Source organism: Ailuropoda melanoleuca, chromosome 11, assembly GCF_002007445.2.
Source record: "Ailuropoda melanoleuca isolate Jingjing chromosome 11, ASM200744v2, whole genome shotgun sequence".
NCBI lineage: Eukaryota > Metazoa > Chordata > Mammalia > Carnivora > Ursidae > Ailuropoda > Ailuropoda melanoleuca.
The window spans coordinates 26,014,522-26,034,792 of NC_048228.1; the positions used below are offsets into that span (position 1 = coordinate 26,014,522).

At 41.1% G+C, this 20,271-nt stretch overlaps 1 long non-coding RNA gene across 1 annotated transcript in view; it reads left to right on the forward strand.

The window, feature by feature from the left end:
• LOC117804389 overlaps positions 1-9,044 on the forward strand; it is a 40,856-nt gene extending 31,812 nt beyond the window's left edge. The window contains exons 3-4 of the long non-coding RNA XR_004628757.1: positions 1,690-1,849; positions 8,443-9,044. This is a non-coding gene — a long non-coding RNA (uncharacterized LOC117804389). The remainder of the gene's footprint in view (positions 1-1,689; positions 1,850-8,442) is intronic.
• Positions 9,045-20,271: the final 11,227 nt, after the last annotated feature.

Sequence of the window (20,271 nt, forward strand, 5' to 3'; positions counted from 1 at the left end):
TGAGAGGACAGCAAGTATAAGGGAGAGGAGGAGGAATTAGGAATGGCTCTCTTTCCCCAAGAGGAAGTGTTTAACTACCTGGCTTTCTAGTGGGGAAAGGATGCTATTCCTCCCTTCTCAGTTCCCTCGATAATTCTGGTAGCCATGTTGGTACACTGAGTCCATGTCTATGAGATCGGAGAGCAAACAGGGGGAGGATTTTTCTTTGCCCGGTTAATTTTCCCGTCTCCGGTGTTCAGCTGTAGATACCATACACACTGGATTGTGAAAGAAGTTCTTTCCTTTCTGAGCTGTCTCTCTGAAACTCTGAGATAGATGATAATCTGCCACTTTTGAGTCTCCGACCTTTTGAAAGTACTGGTGTCATCACCAAATATTTCAAAAGAGCACTAACTTTGAGGAAATGTGTTTCTCATGTCCCTTCCTTCAAACTCACCCTCAGCCTTTGGTCCACCTTCTGCTCTTTGACTCCATTTCCAGGACAGGTAGTGCTCTCTTGAGTCATTCTTTCTGTTTCCGGATGGCTCACATTAGTAGTGACTCAGAAAAGCTGAACAGCCCTCTCTTCTCTGAAAGATCTCATGGTTAGACTCAGTCAGTGGCTTCTGGGTGTATTTCTGTCCTTCCGTTGTCATTCTGCACAGCCTTGGGGGTTTTCCCTCTTCAAACATTCTGGTTATGAATGGTTATCATGAGAGCGAGTGACTCACCACTATTTAATATATCAAGGGGTAGGCGAGGTGCTGTGACATCAGCTGCTGGCGTGTCCTTGGAACCAGACATGCCCACCCACACCCACACTATTTTGTTCTTGTCATTTAGAGCTGGAAGTGCTGAATAGGGCAGGAGCCCAGTATTGTAACACCACCGCGTAATGTTTTCCACTGATGCTTTTCAGAGAGTCAGGTGTACGACCCTCCCAGAAGGCAGGGGGCGGGGGGGGGGCGGACTTGTGTAGGCCATGCACACTCACCATCCTAAGCTGTGGCATTGGATCCGAGGCCATTTTTGTCCCTTTCACTCACCTTTTCCCACTGACCACCCAGACCCCTTCGCCAGGGAACAAAGAAATAGTGGGCAGCGCGTCTTCATCAGTTCATAATGGGGCCCAGACGCAATCCACAGGACTCTACTGACAGGCCTAGATGAGGTTAATATATGTGTGGTCACCTGGGAATTCTATTACAAACTGGACAGCTGGGCCAAAGGCTAACCTACTGGGGCTCTGACTGTTCTGATTGGTCAGCCGAAGACCTGCCCAGATAAAACAGAATTTCTCACATCTGCCTTCCTTGCTGCCAGCCTCCAGAGCCACTTAGTGAGTAGCTCTACGACCTTGAGAAAATGTCTTCAACTCCGTGTCTCAGTTTTGTCAACTCTAACATGCAGATAATAACGTTACTTCCCTTAAAGGATGCTTAGTGAGGATTCAGAGAGTTAACCCACATAAGGTACTTGGATCAAAGTTTGGCCCGTAGTAAATTTCTCTAAGTGTTACTAATTATTACCATCCTTATTAAGCCTCTAGTTTGGGAACTTCTTAAGCTACAAACATATAAGTAATATCATAACCTACCTGGGAGGTGAAAGCGCAGTCTTTGGAAGGTTCTATGCCTCAGCCTCAGGAGGGGCTGGGACCAAGTTGAATTTATCCTTATTTCCAGCCCTTTTTGTGGTTCGTCCATACAGGCTGGTGTGTTGTAGAGGGTCAGTTGAATCGGCGTGGAGGGCCACTCCCATGAGCCTTTACCATGAAAATGCTACTCTTGCCTGTGCAGAGCGGGCTGCTTCGTGCCAGAGGTGTCCAGTTTCCGGGACTTCGGACTCTAGAATTCCCGACTGTTATGATGTAAGTGTCCCAAAGAACACAGACGCTTGTTGCAATTATGGTATTTCCAGTCTCGAGAACAATGCTTGGCTCACAGTCCATGAATAAATATTTGTTGAAGGTATAACTAAATGAAAAACAATGGCGGGGCTGTGGGAGGTAATGTGTCAGGGGCACCAAGGGACTGAAGGTCTGTGCTGGGAGAGCTACCACTTTTTCAGCTTAGGTTTTATTTTTTAATGTTTTTGTGATAAAATATGCAGACAATGAAATTTACTCTTTTAACCATTTTTAGGTGTATGATCTAGTGGCATTAAGTACATTCACATCATTGTAGAGATGTCTCCCTTCCATCTCCAGGAATTTTTCAACTTTATAAACTGCAATTCTGTACCCCCTAAACACTAGCTCTGCATTCCCTCCTGCCCCCAACTGTAGCAACGACAACCCGCTTTCTGTTTCTATGCAGTGGGCCAGGCTGGGCACCTCCAATAAGTGTAACCAGGCAGTATTTGTCCTTTTATGTCTGCCTATCTCACTTAGCACAATCCCCTTAAGGCTTGGTCATGCTATAGCATGCATCAGAATTTCATTTCTGAATAATATTATGATCTAGCTAGCTAGCTAGCTCTTTCTCCCACGTTTTCTTTATCCATTTGTCTTAGTCACGTTGGGCTGCTGTAACAAATTACCGTAGACTGGGGGTTAAAACAATAAACCTTTCTCTCATACTTGGTGAATCTGGGGAGTCGAAGGTACAGGTGCCGGCAGATCCAGGGTCTGGTGAGGGTCTGCTTCCTGGTGTGCAGACGGCTGTCTTCTCCTTGTACCCCCCATGGTGGTGAGTAGAGAGCCGGAGCAAGGTCTAGTGTCCCTTCCTGTAAAGACGCTAATCTCATTCATGGGGGCTTTATCCTCATGACCTAATTACTCCCCAAGGGTCTCACCTAATGCCATGGCTTCTGGGTTAGGATTTCGCCATATGCATTTAGTTGGGGGGCACAAATATTCAATGTATCATACTAGTCCTCTGTCAATAGGCATTTGGACTCCTTCCACCTATTGCAAATAATGCTTTTAGGAACACGGACGTGCAGGTACCTGCCTCCCTGCATTTAGTTACTGTGGGCGCGTACCCACAAGTGGGACTGTTGGATCTTAAGGTACCTCTGTTTGATTTTTTTTTTTTTTTGAGGAACCACCATACTGTTTTCCTTAGTGATCGCACCATTTTACGTTCCCACCAGTGATGCTCAAGATTCCAGTTTCTTCCCGTCCCCACCAACACTTGTTACTACACCCCATTGGGTGTGAAGTGGCATCTGGTTGTGGTTTGATTTGCATTGTGATGATTGGTGGTGCTGAGCATGTTTTCATGTACTTACGGGTCATTTGTATATTTCCTTTGGAGAAATACCTATTCACATCCTTTACCCAGTTTTTAATTGGGTTGTGTGTTGTTTTGTTGTAAGGTAAGATATTTATTTTAAATTCTTTGTCTAGTAAATGTGATGTCTGTGCTTTTTAGGGGATGCTTTATGCCAGTTTATTTTCTTCTTTAGAATGGGCATGTTTTCCTGTTTCTTTGTCTACCCAGTGATGTTGTTGTTGTTGTTGAAAATTGGGCATTTGGGAAAACAGCAATCTCTCCGAGTCTGTGTAGACTGGATGTGTGCTGGAGCAGTAATCTCTTGGCCCATGCATGTACTGGTCTTACTCTTCAGGCAGCTTTCCTGAGGTGCTCGCACTCTTTCCCCCCACCTGAGCTCCAAGTTAAGCAAAATGGAGACCAGATAGATGTTCAGGCAGACCCGAGACAGAGCAGAATGTTGCACATAAGGTCTGCTCTGACCCTCTGGTTTGTGGGAGAGAATTGAAAGCTAGCATGCTGCCTTTTCTAGACCAAGACTGTACCTCACCCAGGAGGTGGTGGACGAGGGCAAATAGAAACACCACAAAATTTCTACCATTTTGAATGTGGCTTTTTCTTGATTGAATGTTTCCTTGGTTGCTGGTAGACTTTTGACTTTGACTTTTTCCAGTGTTCCTATAAGGTTATTTTAGCCAATCTGTGTGTGTGTGTGTATTTAATGTTTTCATGGGGCTTAGAGACTCCTGGTCCATCACTATGTTGTTATCCCTCCTCAACTTAGGTTTTATGACGTCTTTTAGAGTAGCTTTGAGGGAGTATTGATGGAAATTGATATTTCCCCACTAAAGTTACTCAATGAGATACCACCTCACACGGGTCAAAATGGCTAAAAGTAACAAGTCAGGAAACAACCGTGGTTGGCAAGGATGTGGAGAAAGAGGAACCCACTAAATTTTCTCTTAGGCACTATTCCAGATTTCTGGATTTTGAAACCATGAGTCTAAGTAGAAATTCTTATGACAAGGCAAAGTAAAGAGGATATGGAAGGCCATGTTTGGAGTGGAAAGAAAACCTTTCTAACCTCTGCTATGAGGACCTGATTGAGGGCATTCCTCACACAATTAGTGTGTGTTCTTTATGAGATCCCAGGGGAGAAGTTTTTCTTTTTTTCTGATAGGTTGTAAAATACATAAATATTCCCTGAAAAGTAGGCAAGAAATTTGTCGTGCCCATTTGCCTCATGAAGACACTAAACATTAATAGAAGTTTTAGCCAGAATTTTTCTTCCTACTCTACTAAGCTGCTCCCTCCACCTTCCCTGAATATGGAAGATTCCTTTGTAGTTGAAAGCAAGATCCCTGTCTTATTTACTGGTGTAACCCATGCATCTAGATGGTGCCTGGCATTTAGCAAATGTTCAATAAATATTTGTGCAATGAATGAACAAATGAATGAATAAATGAATGGGAGGAGCCAGTTTTCTATAGCAAATGAAAGGAAAAAGGAGGACTTCATCTTTTCAAAACTTTGTTTAGTGAACTTTGTAATGAAGTATAACATACATACGGAAAAGGGCACCTATGCTATGTAATAGGTCAATGAATTTTCACATGAACACACGTGGGTAACCAGCTCCCAGATACAGAAATAATACGCTCTCTGCTATCAATACCCACCACCAGCCCCTAGCTTCTCTCTAAAGGGCAACGACTACCCTGATTTTCCTAACCCCAAAGGATTTGTTTTGCCCATTTGTGGACTTCCCGTGGATTAGACAGTATAGCCCGTGCTCCTCTGTGCGGGCCCATTTGTGTTCAACATTTCCTGAGCGTCATCCACGTTGTTACATGAACTTGTAGTTGAACTTTGTTACGTTTTGAAACTTTAGAAACATTTAGTTCAAACATTTAGTTTGAAATCAATATCAGATGAAATCTCAGATTTATAGAACAATAGACTTCAATAGTCACCATTTACATCGTAGCAGACGCTATGCTGAGAACTGGAATTCGTGAATGATCTTACTTAACTAACCCTCTTGAAAGGGTCCTGATATGTAGGCATCATTCTCTCTTGATAAAGAAACTTAAGCATAGAAAAGTTAACTAGTTTGCCAGTAAATGACAGGCTTGTAAATTGATGAAGCCCTCGTCTGAACCCAGTCAACCACGCTCATGCTTGTATTACCACCTGCTCTGATTGGCCTCCCCATGTAAGACTCCTTTAAGACATCGTTTTTTTTTTTTAATGAATACACATTTAGGTAAAACTAGGTGGAAGAGTGGGCTGGTCCTAATTTGGAGATGGCTGTCTTTTAGTCATCTGCTCCGTGTGATAGGACAGTTTCCCAGGCCTCCTTGCCTTCCTGAATGGTGTATATGTTGGCCCTTCGGCCCTTTGCCTTCTGGTTACCAAGGCTGACTCAGGGACCCAAGCCCAGGAGAAGAATGGAGCTGGCTTCCAGCCTGTGCAGTACAGATTTGGGCCTCAGAATGAAGTCAGGAAGGACTGTCTCCAGCCATGTCTTGTTTCTTTGGACCCCAACAGTTGTGGGTCACAGACCCAGCCAGAGGTCAGCTCCATACCAGCTGTTGTCAATTTCTGTGTAAGAGGTGGTGACCTTGGCTTGAATCAGCCCCAGTTGAGAACTGGATTTCTCTGTCAAGTGAACTGTATCTGTGGAACTCGTCCCCAGAGGCAAACTCTCCCAGCCTGGGATTTACTGTGTTTACTTCCCAGCTGTTCTTAACACACCATTCAGAATGATGCAAGCTTTTTCTTGTTAGATCTTCCCTGGGCCAACATTTGAGTGTCTCCATTTTCATAGCCTGAAGTACTCCAGGCTCACCTTGACTCTTGCTTTTGCGTTTGTTTCTAGAAGTGATCCGTGCGCAAGGACAGAGTCATCCACTTGGCACCAGCAAAAGCATCCGGTCTCACCATGACCTGTTTTGTGAGGGAGCACACACCCTGATTGTCCATTCGCCTTTTACCTTTGATTTTTTTTTTTTTTCTTCTTAAAGATCTCTATTTGCTGATTTTACAGGTTTAGGCAGCATTTAATTCTTGGTTTAGAGTTTTCAGTTCCCCAGTTTGGGGAGAAGGTACATGCTTTCTCTTATTCTCTTTCCTTAATTCTCCTATTTCAAGCCTCCCCTCTTTGCGGGGAGCCTTCCTAGTGCCATCGGCTCCGTCTGGTAGTTCAGCACTTCCTCTCTCTGCTGCTTTTGAAGTCCTCTGCTCTCTGGGGTTCTGTGATGGTAGCCTTGGCTTATTTCATCTGCTGATCTAACTCTCTTTAAAAGACATCTTTCTCCAGGGTCTCCCTTTTCTGTTCTACTTCCTCTTGTCTCAGAGAGTGATTTTTAAGGCGGTAAGTACAAATGCATACTCCTGCGGCCTCTCTGAATTGTCTGGAAGAGCCAGCTTGGTTTTACGCCGGGCACCATGCTGGATACATTCCCAGGCGTAGCCCACGGGAGCCTCATGGCCACCTTTGTGAGAGAGATGCTATTACCATTTAATAGAGATGAGGAAATTGTGCCTAGAGGCACAAGGCTGGGAATCAAACTCAGGTTTATTTAAGCCAAAATTTTGTCTGCTTCCCCCTAGTGGCTCCAAGTCCTTTTCCTTTTGGCTATTGTAAAAGAATACCGTCCAGAGAGAAGGATGACCACGTAAAATAGTTTGCGGAGGGAGCTTCCTAAAATAGAGGGCTAAGCAGGCAGTGTTTCTCTGTCCGCTCACCTGCCCCAACACCCCTGTCAAAAAGCGCAGCTCGGCTCGCACCTGTCCCGCCCAGCCTTCCCTGGGAACACTTCCTGCCGGTTTTCTTTCCTTCCTTTGAATCACTCTGAGGCCTGTTTGATCTTGTCTTTGACACCTACTTAGTTCCCGCTTTTTGTTTCGTTCTTTGCACCACGACCCAACCACACTCCCCATCATCGTCCTCGTATGGGGCTCAGTTCTTTTGTATATTTTGTTTTATCTTCCAAACTGCTTTGAACAGTTTACACCCCCAAAATGTATTTTGATGAGCTGAGTAGGCCACGTCTCTGGATTATCTGGTAGATTCTGGCTATTCTTTTATTTCATATTTTGTCTTTTTTTTTCTCCCTCAAGTCCAAGGACTTGCTCTTGAGTTTGTCCCCTCCCTTGCTGCTCACAAAAGCCTTTGTGTGTTTGCAGGCCACTTGTGTCGCCTTCCCAGGCTGCTTTAGTCGCTGGTGGTGGCCCCCTCCTTTAGACTCCATATCTTCTAACAGCAGCCTTCGTTGTGCCTGGAGCCTATGCAGGCTTGTGTTACTATACTTTCATAATTTATTTCAGGGGACTATTCAATATCATTTGAATTCCTTCTACTTGCCAGGCGCTAGATAGGGTGGGGGTAGGGGGAGTAAAACCCGGGCCCGGAGAGACCCCAGTCCCTGCCCCTGAGGAGCTAAGCAAGCCCTTGTAGGCTGATGAGTGGTGTGAGAGGGGAGACAGGGCCCTGGGGGAGGGGCCCCTCACCTGGGTTGGAAGGGTTGGGGTATGTTCCTTCCCGGGAAGAGGTGCTGCAGTGGGGGAACTAAAAGAGTTCAGTCTGGGGGTGCCCGGGTGGCTCAGTCAGTTAAGCATCTGCCTTCGGCTCAGGTCAGGATCTCAGGGTCCTGGGATGGAACCCCGCCTCGGGCTCCCTGCTCAGCGGGGAGCCTGCTTCTCCCTCTCCCTCTGCCCTTTCCCCTGCTTGTGTGCTCCCTCTCTCTCTCTCTTCTCTCTCTCAAATAAATAAAATAAAATCTTAAAAAAATAATAAAATAAAAAAAAGAGTTCGGCCTGATGAGAGCCTGAGATGGGACCGGAGATGGAGGGGTCGGAGGAGTGGCAAGAGGTGTGGCCAGAACCCAGAGCGGGGGCCTTTCTGGAAGCCCTGGCCAGAAGGTTGAACTTGAGTCCCAGAGCGGTGAGAAGCCCCGAAAAGGATTTGGCCAGGGGTGGGGCCGCTCTGCAAGCCTGGCACCCTGAACGTGCGTGCGGCGAAGTCTGGGAAGGCCGACGCTCGTGGAGCTCTCGGTCACTGGAGAGCGCTTAGCACGTCGGTGCTTAGCTGTTGATAGTGACACGAGGCAGGGCCAGGATTCTCCACCCAGAACTGAAGGAGAAGGGAAGTGGGGTCAGGCCACGCTCGAGTGCTTGCTCTGTGCTGGGCATTGGCTACACACTGTGGCATGTGAATAATTCTGTTTACTCTCTCCATCAGCTTTGCAGCCAATGCGTTATCCTCATTTACCAGACGTGCAAACGAAGCTTAAAGAGATTAGCTGATTTGATCAATAACAATATCTAATAACACCTACTAGATAAACTAAGTTACTGCGATGAATTGGCCAAGAAGGAACCAACCAATCTCACCAGAGTGTATACTGAATGCCCGGTTAGACCTACTTCATGGGAGGTCTTTATTGAAAATGCCCTGAACGAGATATTCTCCCTCAAATGGGTATCTTCCTCAAGTTCATAATGGCACCATATTAAGAAAAAAAATGAAGCTGGGATAAACCTCTGCAAAGCTTACCTCATCCAGTTTCTGCGATAACAGACTGGCTGGCGTTGCGACGGTGTTGTACGTAGTGCTTCCTGGTGAAAAAGACCATGCCCTTCATTGAGGTAAGAGAGAGAAGTATTTGCCTACTTGTGATTCACAAATGATCTTTTTAGCATTTGGGACGTGAACTGTTAACTCTGTGAAACTTTCATAACAATGATCAATGAACTTTATATATGAAACACCTACCAGCACCTCTGCTTAAGGAAAAAACCCCACTTCGGTTAGAAATGGGATTTTATCGTAGTAAAATGGCATTTATTTAATGCGACAATGGCATTTCTCAAGTCAGGGGTTTTTACCTACCACTTTCTTTGGCCTTTAGTTATGCGACCTGCTGCTGCGATTGGTGAGAAGAGTCTTGCAGGAAATGGAGGGAGGCCTGGGCCACCCCTTACTGCTCTGTGACCTTAGCCAAGTTGCTTTACTTCCCTAGGCCTCGATTTCTTCATCCATGTTTAATTTAAAGAAGCCTTTTGCCCGCTCAAGTACACCACGCCAGAAAACTCCCCCTCGTGCTTTCTCCGGTGTGCTCAGGGCTCCATCTCAGCTGGATCACTGCCATCTGCGCATGGGTGTTCTTGATGGCGTCCCACCTTAAGAAGTGTTTCCCTTGCCTCCCCCGGCCTTCCAGATGCCCCCTCATTTCTCTTTTCTCATCCTAGCAAAACTCTGACAGAACCACCTCTGCTCGCTGTCTGAAATTCCTCTCTTCCACTTCTTGAACCCTCTCCAGTCAGGGTTTACCCTCTGCCGCTCCATCAAAACCACTCCTGGGGAGGCCTCATTTAACACAGCTCATCATGGCTTACTTCTCAAAGCCCCTTCTTCACCCAGTTTCTAGAAAACCTCTCCTCCCCACCCCGCCTGCTTCATTCCTTGCTCTTTCTCGGTGGGTTGTCTTTGTGGTTTCTTTTTCACTTCTCATTCCCTGAAAATTGAAATGGCCCAGCGCTCAGGCTCAGTCCTTGGGCATCTCTTCTCTATCTACACTCCTCCTTAGAGAATTTTATTTAGTCTAATGGTGTTAATACCATCTGACATTGATGATGCCTGCATTTGTATCTCCAGCCACATTTCTTCCTGGAAATCCAGATTTTGTTTCCAGTGGACTTGTCAGTCCTCCACTTGGGTGTCTAATAGGCATTTCAAACTTACTTAGCATCTCAGAAACTCAACTCCTAACTCTTCCCAACTCAGCCCCCAAAACCTCCTCTTTCTACAGTCTCTTCATTTGAATTTCATTCTTCTCTCCTGAGTAGATGGCACTTTCAATCTTCCACATCCTTGGTACAACCAGTCATTATGTCTCCCACCCTCGTCTCTTACTTGCCTTGACACAGTGGCCTCCGATCTGGTCTCATTTCTATCTTTGTCTTTATTTTATTTTCCAGCGTTAATGAGGCAGAACTGAACTATAACAGTGTGTAAGTTTAAGGTACACAGCGTGTTGATTTGATATTTTTATATTGTAAAATAACGACCACCATAGCCTTAGCTAATGCCTCCATGCTGTCATTCTGTTACCATTTCTTTTTGTGGTGAAACACTTAAGATTACTCTCGGCAACATTCAATTATACGATAGCGTATTCTTAGCTAAGATCACCACGCTGTACATGAGATCCCCAGACTTGTTAAACTTGTAACTGAAAGTTTGTACCCTTTGACCAGTTTCCACCACTCGCTAGCACCTGGTAACCACCACTCTGCTCTTTGTTTCTGAGGCTGACTTTGATAGAGTCCACATATAAGTGCTATCACACAGTGTCTCAGTGTCTTCCTCTGTCTGACTTATTTCACTTGGCATAATGCCCTCAAGGTTCATTCAGGTTAGTGGAAATGGCAGGATTTCCTTTCTTCTTGTGGCCAAATAATATTAATTATTATATATATATATTAAATATATATATATGTGTGTGTATATATATTATATATATATATGTGTGTGTATATATATTATATATATATATATATACACACACACACATCACATCACCTCTTTATTGGTTTATCTGTTGGACACTTAGGTTATTTCCATATCTTGGTTATTGTGAATAATTTTGCAATGAACATGGGAAGGCAGACATCTCTAAGAGATCCTAATTTTCAACTCCTTTGGATATATACCCAGAAGTGGAATTGCTAGATGGTATGGTAGTTCTATTTTTAATTTTTTGTGGAAACTCTACACACTGTTTTCCACAGTGGCTGCACCAATTCTTATTCCCACCAATAGTGCACAGGGTTCCCTTTTCTCCACAGGTTCATCCATGTTGTCATAAATGATGAGATTTTCTTATATGTTCAGGGTTGGATAATATTTCATCATGTCTATATATATATATACACACCACATTTTCTTTATCCATTCATCCATTGATAGGCACTTAGGTTGCTTCCATGTTTTGGCTGTTCTGAGTTATACTGTAGTGAACATAGGTGTGCAGGTATCTTTTTTTAGTTAGGAAATACCCAGACATAGAATTTCTAGATCATATGGTGGTTTTATTTTTAATCTTTTGAGGAATCTCCATACTGTTTTCCATAATGTTTGCACCAAATTACATTCCTACCAATAATCCAAGCATTTCTTTTCTCCATATCTTCCCCAACACTTGTTATCTCTCTTTGATGTTTGATGCTATTCTAACAGGTATGAAGTGATACCTCGTTGTGGTTTGATTTCCATTTCCCTGATGATCAGTGATACTGAGCACTTTTTCATGTACCTGTTGTCCATCTGTATGTTCTTGTTGGAAAAATGTTTATTCAGGTACTCTGCCCATTTTGTAATCATGTTTGTGTTTTGTTATCAAGTCGTATATAAGTTCTTCATATATTTTGGATATTAACCCCTTATTAGCTATATGATTGGCAATTATTTTCTCTACTACCATTGGTTGACTTTCATTTTGTTGATGGGTTCCTTTGCTGTGCAGAAGCTTTGCTGGTTGATGTAGGCCCACTTGTTTATTTTTGATTTTGTTGCCTCTACCATTGGTGTCAAATCCAAAAAATCCTTGCTAGATTGATGTCAAGGACGCTACTACAAGGTTTTTCATAGAAGTTTTATGGCTTCAGGTCTTACGTTCAAGTTTTTAATCCATTTTGAGTTAATATTTGTGTATGGTGCAAGATAATGGTTCAATTTCTTAATTTTGCATGTGGATATCCTGTTTTCTTAGCATTATTTGAAGAGACTGTCTTTTCCCCATTGTATATTCTTGGCTTTTTTGTCATAAATGATTGACCATATATGCATGTGTTTATTTCTCGTCCCTTTATTCTGTTCTATTAATCAATGTGTCTTTTAATGTCAATACCATATTATTTTGATTACTATAGCTTTGCTATAGTAATATAGTTTGAAATTAGGAATTTTTTGCCTGTAGCTTTCTTCTTGCTCAAGGCTTTGGCTATTTGGAGTATGCTGTGGTTCCATACAAATTTTAAAATTGTCTTTTCTATTTTTGTGAAAATGCCCTTGGAATTTTGATAGGGATTGCACTGAATATGTAAATTGCCTAGGTAGTATGAACATTTGAATAATATTCCTCCAATCCATGAGCATAGAATATTTTTCCATTTATTTGTGTTTTTTTCAATTTCTTTTTTCCTGCCTTATAGTTTTCGAAGTATAGGTCTTTCACCTCCTTGGTTAAACTTATTCCTAGATATTATATTCTTACTCTTTAAAATTAAATGTTTATTTAAATTTAATTAACATGTACTGTATTGTTAGTTTCAGAGGTGGAATTTAGTGATTCATTCGTTTCATGCAATACCCAGTGCTCATTACATCGAGTGCCCTCCTTAATGCCCATCACCCAATTATTCCATCCTCCCACCAACAATATTCAGTTTGTTTCCTATAGTTAAGAGTCTCTTATGGTTTGCCTCGCTCTATGTTTTCACCTTATTTTATTTTTCCTTCCCTTCCCCTATGTTCCTCTGTTTTGTTTCTTAAATTCCACATATGAGTGAAATCATATGGTATTTGTGTTTCTCTGGATGACTTATTTTGCTTAGAATAATACCTTCTATTCCATCCACATCATTGAAAATGGCAAGATTTCATTCTTTTTGGTGGCTGAGTAATATTCCACTATATATATATAATATATATATTATATATTATGTATATATAATATATATATACGTATATATAATATATATATACATACATCTTTATATACCATGTCTTCTTTATCCATTCATCTGTTGATGGACAATCTGAGCTCTTTTCATATTTTGGCTATTGTTACTAGATATTGTATTCTTTCTGATGCAATTGTAAATGGGATTGATTTCTTAATTTCTCTTTCTGATGGTTTATTGTTAGTGTATAGGAAACAACTGATTTTTCTATATTGATTTTTGTATCCTGCAACTTTATTGAATTTTTAAATGAGTTCTAACATTTATGGTGGAATCTTTAGGTTTTTTTACATATAATATGTCATCTGCAATAGTAACAGTTTTCCTTCTTCCTTTTTGATTTGGATGCCTTTTTTTTTCTTGCCTAATTGCTCTGGCTAGAATTTTCAATGCTATGTTGAATGAAAGTGGCAAGAGTGGGCATCCTTATCTTCTTCTTGATCTTAGAGGAAAAGCTTTGAGCTTTTCACCGTTGAGTATGATGATAGTGGGCTTGACGTATATGGCCTTTATTATGTTGAGATACATTCCCTCTACACTCACTTTATTGTAAATTTTATTTTATTTTATTTTTTTTTAATGTTTTTTTTATTATATTATGTTAGTCGCCATAAAGTACATCCCTGGTTTGTGATGCAAAGTTCGATGATTCATTAGTTGCGTATAACACCCAGTACACCATGCAATACGTGCCCTCCTTACTACCCATCACCAGTCTATCCCATTCCCCCAACCCCTCCCCTCTGAAGTCTTCAGTTTGTTTCTCATAGTCCATAGTCTCTCATGTTTCATTCCCCCTTCTGATTACCCCCCCTTTCTTTATCCCTTTCTTCCCCTACTGATCATCCTAGTTCTTATGTTCCATAGATGAGAGAAATCATATAATTGTCTTTCTCTGCTTCACTTATTTCACTTAGCATTATATCCTCCAGTGCCGTCCGTGTTGCAGCAAATGTTGAGAATTCGTTCTTTCTGATAGCTGAGTAATATTCCATTGTATATATGGACCACAGCTTCTTAAACCAGTCATCTGTTGAAGGGCATCTCGGCTCCTTCCACGATTTAGCTATTGTGGACAATGCTGCTATGAACATTGGGGTGCATATGGCCCTTCTGTTCACCACATCTGTATCTTTGGGGTAAACACCCAGTAGTGCAATGGCTGGGTCATAGGGTAGCTCAGTCAAAACTAGAGGCTCTGACGGCCAGGGTCACCGAGGCAGAGGAACGCGTTAGCGAATTGGAGGATGGGTTAGTAGAAGAAAAAACGAAAATAGAAGCTGGTCTTAAAAAAATCCACGCCCACGAATGTAGATTACGGGAGATTACTGACTCTATGAAACGATCCAATGTCAGAATCATCGGCATCCCTGAAGGGGTGGAGAAAAACAGAGGTCTAGAAGAGATATTTGAACAAATTGTAGCTGAAAACTTCCCTAATCTAGCAAGGGAAACAAGCATTCGTGTCCAAGAGGCAGAGAGGACCCCATCCAAGCTCAACCAGGACAAACCTACGCCACGGCATGTCATAGTGCAATTCGCAAATATTAGATCCAAGGATACAGTATTGAAAGCGGCCAGGGCAAAGAAATTTCTCACGTACCAAGGCAAAGGTATCAGGATTACGTCAGACCTGTCTACAGAGACCTGGAATGAGAGAAAGGCTTGGGGGGGCATTTTTAAAGCTCTTTCAGAGAAAAACATGCAGCCAAGGATCCTTTATCCAGCAAAGCTGTCATTCAGAATTGATGGAGAAATAAAGACGTTCCAAAATCGCCAATCATTAACCAATTTCGTAACCACGAAACCAGCCCTACAGGAGATATTAAGGGGGGCTCTATAAAGGTAAAAAGGCCCCAAGAGTGATACAGAGCAGCAAGTCACAACCGATACAAAGACTTTAAAGAGAAATGGCATCATTAAAATCATATCTGTCAATAATCTCTATCAATCTAAATGGCTTAAACTCTCCCATAAAACGCCACAGGGTTGCAGATTGGATAAAAAGACATGACCCATCCATTTGCTGTCTACAAGAGACTCATTTTGAACCCAAAGATGCATTCAGACTTAGAGTAAGGGGATGGAGTACCATCTTCCACGCAAATGGACCTCAAAAGAAAGCTGGAGTAGCAATTCTCATATCAGATAGACTGGATTTTAAACTAGAGGCCATAGAGAGAGATACAGAAGGGCACTATATTATTCTTAAAGGAAGTATTCAACAAGTGGATATGACAATTATTAATATATATGCCCCCAACAGGGGAGCAGCAAGATACACAAGCCAACTCTTAACCAAAATAAAGAGACATATAGATAAGAACACAGTAATAGTAGGGGACCTCAACACCCCACTATCAGAAATAGACAGAACACCCTGGCAAAAACTAAGCAAAGAATCAAAGGCTTTGAATGCCATACTCGACGAGTTGGACCTCATAGATATATATAGAACACTACACCCCAGAACCAAAGAATACTCATTCTATTCAAATGCCCATGGAACATTCTCAAGAATAGATCATGCTCTGGGACACAAAACAGGTCTCAGCCAATACCAAAAGATTGAAATTATCCCCTGCATATTCTCAGACCACAACGCTCTGAAATTGGAACTCAACCACAAGGAAAAACCTGGAAGAAACTCAAACACTTGGAGGCTAAGAACCATCCTGCTCAAGAATGACTCGATAAACCAGGAAATCAAAAAACAAATTAAACAATTTATGGAGACCAACGAGAATGAATACACAACGGTCCAAAACCTATGGGATACTGCAAAGGCAGTCCTAAGGGGGAAATACATAGCCATCCAAGCCTCACTCAAAAGAATAGAAAAATCTAAAATGCAGTTTCTATATTCTCACCTCAAGAAACTGGAACAGCAACAGAGGGACAGGCCTAACCCACTGACAAGGAAGGAGTTGACCAAGATTAGAGCAGAAATCAATGAATTAGAGACCAGAACCACAGTAGAGCAGATCAACAGGACTAGAAGCTGGTTCTTTGAGAGAATCCATAAAATTGATAGACCACTGGCAAAACTTGTCCAAAAACAAAGAGAAAGGACTGAGATTATTAAAATTATGACTGAAAAGGGAGAGGTCACGACCAGCACCATTGAAATTGCAAGGATTATTAGAAACTTTTATCAACAGCTATATGCCAAAAAACTAAACAATCTGGAAGAGATGGAGGCCTTCCTGGAAACCTATAAACTACCAAGACTGAAACAGGAAGAAATAGATTTCTTAAATAGGCCAATTAACTATGAAGAAATTGAGTCAGTGATAAACAACCTTCCAAATAATAAAACTCCAGGCCCAGACGGTTTTCCTGGGGAATTCTACCAAACATTCAAAGAAGAAATAATACCTATTCCTAAAGCTATTTCAAAAAATAGAAACAGAAGGAAAGCTACCAAACTCATTCTATGAGGCTAATATTACCTTGATTCCTAAACCAGACAAAGACCCCCTCAAAAAGGAGAATTACAGACCGATTTCCCTAATGAATATGGACGCCAAAATCCTCAACAAGATCCTTGCTAATAGAATCCAACAGTGCATTAAAAGGATTATCCATCATGACCAAGTGGGATTCATACCTGGGATGCAAGCACGGTTCAACACTCGCAAATCAATCAATGTGATACATCATATCAACAAGAAAAGACTCAGGAACCATATGATCCTCTCAATTGATGCGGAAAAAGCATTTGACAAAATACAGCATCCTTTCCTGATTAAAACCCTTCAGAGTGTAGGAATAGAGGGTACATTCTCAATCTCATAAAAGCCATCTATGAAGAGCCTACTGCAAGCATTATTCTCAATGGGGAAAAGCTGGAAGCCTTTCCCTTAAGATCAGGAACACGACAAGGATGCCCACTCTCGCCACTATTATTCAACATAGTACTAGAAGTCCTTGCAACAGCAATCAGAAGACAAAAAGGGATTAAAGGTATCCAAGTTGGCAAAGAAGAAGTCAAAATATTGTAAATTTTAAATCATAAATGGATCTTGAGATTTGTCATAAGCTTTTTCTTCATCTATTGAAATGATCATATGATTTTTATCCTTCATTTTGTTGATGTGGTGTATCACGTTGTTGAATAGCAGATGTTGAACCCTTCTTGCATCCCCGAACAAATCCCACTTTGATCATGGTGTATGATCCTTTTATTGTACTTTTGAATTTGGTTTGCTAATATTTTGTTGGTGGTTTTTGATTTATGTTCGTCAGGGATATTGGCCAGTAATTTTCTTTTCTTGTAGTGTCGTTGTCTTGTTTATCTTCAAAGTAATGCTGACCTTGTAAAATGAAATTTGGAAGTGTTCCACCCTCTTTAATTTTTTGGAAGAGTTTGAGAAGAACTGTTGTTAATTCTCCTTTAAATGTTTGAGGGACTTTACCAGTGAGGCTCTCTGGTCCTAGACTTTTGTTTGTTGGAAAGTTTGATTACTGATTGATTCTCCTTACTCATTATTGGACTGCTCAGATTTTCTCTTTTTTTAATACATCAGTCTTGGCAGATTATATGTTTCTAGGAATTCATCCATTCCTTCTTAGTTATCTTGTTTTTTGATATAAAATGTTTTTGGTAATCTCTCATGATACTTTGTATTTCTGTGGTATCAGTTGTAATTTCTCCTTATTTCTGATTATTTGAGTCCTCAGCCCTCTTTGTATTCTTTTGAGTCTCTAGCTAAAGGTTTGTCAATTTTGTTTATCTTTTCAAAAAAGTGGCTCTTGGTTTTATCAATCTCTTGTTTTTCTGGTCTCTATTTCATTTATGTCTGTTCTGATCTTTGTTATTGCCTTCCACCTGCTAACTTGGACTTAATTGTTTTCTTCCTTTCCTAGTTTCTTGAGTTGCAAAATTAGGTTGTTTGAGGCCTTTCTGTTTCTTAATGTGCATTTATCATTATAAACTTCCCTTTGATTACTGCTCTTGCAACATCTCACAGGTTCTGATGTGTTGGACCTCCATTTTCATTTGTTTCAATGTATTTATTGATTTCCCTTTTGATTTTTTAGTTTGATCTGTTGGATGTTCAGGAGCACGTTTTGTTTTGTTTTGTTTTTTAAAGATTTTATTTATTTATTTGACAGAGATAGAGACAGCCAGCGAGAGAGGGAACACAAGCAGGGGGAGTGGGAGAGGAAGAAGCAGGCTCATAGAGGAAGAGCCTGATGTGGGGCTCGATCCCATAACACCAGGATCACTCCCTGAGCCGAAGGCAGACGCTCAACCGCTGCGCCACCCAGGCGCCCCAAGGAGCACGTTTTTGAATCTGCACACATTTGTGAATTTTCCATCTTTCCCCTTATTACTGATTTCTAGTTTCATACCATTGTGGCTGGAAAAAATACTTGTTATGATTGGATTTCAGTCTTCTTAAATTTGTTAAAACTTGTTCTATGGCGTGTCATGGGGTCTATCCTGAGGGAGGTTCTGGGTGCTCTTGAGAAGAACGTGCATTCTACTAGTGTTGGATCAACGTTCTGTACATGTCCATCAGGTTGATTCAGTCCAACGTTTGGTTCGAGTCTAACATTTCCTTGTTGATTTTCCACCGAGATGATGTCTCCATGTTAGAAATGGAGTATATGAACCCACCACAGTAACTGTATCATCGTGCCATATCTCCCTCAGATCTGTTTGTCTTTGCTTAATACATTTAGGTACTCCATTGTTGGGTGCATATGTATTTATGATTGTTATATCTTCTTGATGAGTTGATCCCTTTGTTATGTAACGTCCAACTTTTTCTCTTGTTACCGTTATTGGCTTGGAGTCTATTTTTTCTGATGTCAGTATAGCTTCCTACTCCCACTCTTTTTTGGTTTCCACTTACATGGAGTATGTTTTCTCATCCCTTCATTTGAACCTATGTGTGTCCTTTAAGCTAAAGCGAGACTCTTGTAGGCAGCATGTAAGTCTTTTTTTTTTTTTTAAGCCATTATGCTTTTTCATTAGAGAAATCAATCCATTAATACTGTGAGTAAGGACTTATTAATGCCATATTATTAATTCTTTTCTGGTTGTTTTGAAGTTCCATTTTTCATTTCTTCCTTCTTTCCTCTGTTAGTTGATTGATGATTTTCCATAGGGGAATGTTTTGATTCTCTTTTTTGTTTTTATCTTTGTGTATTATTGTAAATTTTGGCTTTGTAGTTCCCATGAGGTTTATATAAAACACTTTACATATAAAGTCTATTTTATGCTAATAGCAATTTCACTTCACTTGCATACAAAAACACTATACTTTTACCCCTTCTTGAATGTTTCTGATATCATTTACCATTTTTAAATCATGTATTCAACAAATTATTGATGCTATAGCTATTTCTATGTTTTTGTGTCCTTTTTTTTTTAAAAATTTTATTTATTTATTCGACAGAGATAGAGACGGCCAGCGAGAGAGGGAACACAAGCAGGGGGAGTGTGAGAGGAAGAAGCAGGCTCATAGCGGAGGAGCCTGATGTGGGGCTCGATCCCATAATGCCGGGATCACGCCCTGAGACGAAGGCAGACGCTTAACCGCTGTGCCACCCAGGCGCCCCTATGCTTTTGTGTCTTAACCTTTGTTGTAGAGTTAAGTAGCTAGCACATTGCATATGATGGTATTAGGGTATCCTGAATCCGAGTGGATGCTTACCTTTACCAAGGTGTTGTAAATATTCATGTTTTTTCATGTTACTAATTAGCATCATTTTGTTTCAACTTGAACTCATTTTAGCATTCTTGTAATGCTGGTTTAGTGATGATGAATTGCCTCAGCTTTTGTTTATTAGGAAGTCTTTATTTTACCTTCAATTCTGAACGACAACTTTGCTGGGTAAAGTACTCTTGGTTGGCAGCTTTTTTTTTTTTTTTTCGTTTTAGAGCTTTCAATATATAATCTCATTTTCTCCTGGCCTTTGAGCTCTCTGCTAAGAAATCCACTGATGGCCGTATGGGGGTTCCTTTGTAGGAGATATTTTTTTTTTCTCTTGTCTCTTTTTAAATGTTCTCTTTGTCTTTGGTTTTAGAGTGTTATTGTTATGTGTCTTGAAGAAGAACATTTGGATTAAAATATTGAGATGACTTATTAGGGTAAGAATTGAAGGGCAGGGAGTGAAGGAATGGATAAAATAGGTGAAGGGGATTAAGAAGTGCAAACTTCTAGTTATAAAATAAATGAATCATGGGAATGTAAAGTACAGTACTAGGAATACAGTCAATGATATTATAATAACTTTATATAGTGACAGATGGTAACCACACTTATGGTGATCATTTTGTAATGTATATAAATCTCAAATTGTTCTATTG